The sequence below is a fragment of the Mesitornis unicolor genome, unplaced genomic scaffold (genome assembly GCF_000695765.1).
Source record: "Mesitornis unicolor isolate BGI_N332 unplaced genomic scaffold, ASM69576v1 scaffold7218, whole genome shotgun sequence".
Classification (NCBI taxonomy): domain Eukaryota; kingdom Metazoa; phylum Chordata; class Aves; order Mesitornithiformes; family Mesitornithidae; genus Mesitornis; species Mesitornis unicolor.
The window spans coordinates 37,963-39,496 of NW_010201084.1; positions in this window are offsets into that span (position 1 = coordinate 37,963).

A 1,534-nucleotide genomic window follows, 5' to 3' on the forward strand; every position below is an offset into this window, starting at 1 on the left:
AGCGCCGGAGAGAAGATACGACGGCCGGTGACGGTGGCGAGCTGCGGGGAGGAAAGGAAGAGAAGGGAGAGGAGGGGATGGGAGGGGAGGGAAGCGAAGCGAGGCGAGGCGGTAGCATTCCAGGCCAAGCCCGTCCGTCACACGCCGGCGCCGTCATATGGAGAGGCGCCGGCTGATGAGTTGTTCCGCCTCCGCCGGGCCCAGCTCGTCCGCCTATTACTGCCGCCGAGGCGGTCGTTGTGGGGGCCGCCAGCGGACCAGGAGCCCCTCCGAGCCTCGGCGGCTGGACCCAGGGGAGGGGCGGCCCTCCCCGCCCGCCTTCGGCTGGACCTAGGTGAGGGGCTGCCTTCGCCGCCCGCTTCCCCTCCGGGGGAGTGAGGGTAGCGCTGCGGGGTCGGCCCCACTGTCCCGGTCGAAGGAGCGGGGGAGAGAGCGCGGGACCGTTGCTCTCCGTCCGTGACTGACGAGGGGCAGGGAGAGCCGAGCCAGCTGAGAGGTAGGGGAGGGAGGTGGAGGGTAGAGACAGGGGGACTTCTTGCTTGGTGGTGGGCTCTGCTCCCCACCTCTACGGCAGGGAAGTGTTGTCTCCCCGTGACAGACGGGCACCGGGTGTATCCAGGCGGTAGGCACTAATCCTCGTGATCTTCAGGGAGCTCTTGTCGCATGTAGATCTTGTGTTACAGAAGTAACTGTTCTTCTTCTTAGCTCTGCTTCACAGTTTGGGATGTTAAAGCATAGAGAGATTAGGCCATTTGCTCAAATCTTGAAAATAAGTGGGAGAATAGAAACTGTAAGTTGGCAGCTTGGTAATCCTGTCTGGACCGTTTGACCACTTACTGCTGAAAAAAACCCACATGCCTCAGTTGTCTCACTTGGTCTCCTTTTCAATTCTGATTTTGCTGGTTTTATTTTCAAAAGTGAGGGGGTTAGGCAGAGGGAGTTGCAAATTTCAAGTGCTTCATTGGTGCACCCATTGAAGGCCTTCCTGGTAAAAAAGAGCATCTTAAAAACACAGCTGTGAAACCAATTCCAGTGAGAAATGTGGCTTTTCCTCTGAGGGCAGAGTTGGACAGTTGAAGAATTCACTTATAAAATACAAGAGTGGAATCTTTGCTTGGGATCATAAACAGTTTTGAAGAAAAATAAGCTTTTATTATTATTTTTTTTAAAGAGGGAACATTTGTCCAAAAGTACTTAAAATACTTTCCAAAAGACAAATTGAAATGAAACTACCAATGCAGTGATATGAGTGAATACTGTAAACAGTAACTTCTGTTCCTGTGTAGTTTGCTTAGTGCTTCCACAAATGTCAAGGAAGTGAAGAAGTTTTTTTTAACTTTTCACTGTTGGTTTTTTTCAGATTCCTGACTTTCACAGTGTATATCTATGAAATTTCCAAAAGAACAGCAGACTTTCTCAGTGAGTGAGATTTACGAAGTTCAATAAGTGAATTAGGTTCTCATTGTTAACTTTGGTATGCTAAATGGCCCCAGAAAGATAAAGCTGCTAACGTGATTTTATGTGACTACTGAAT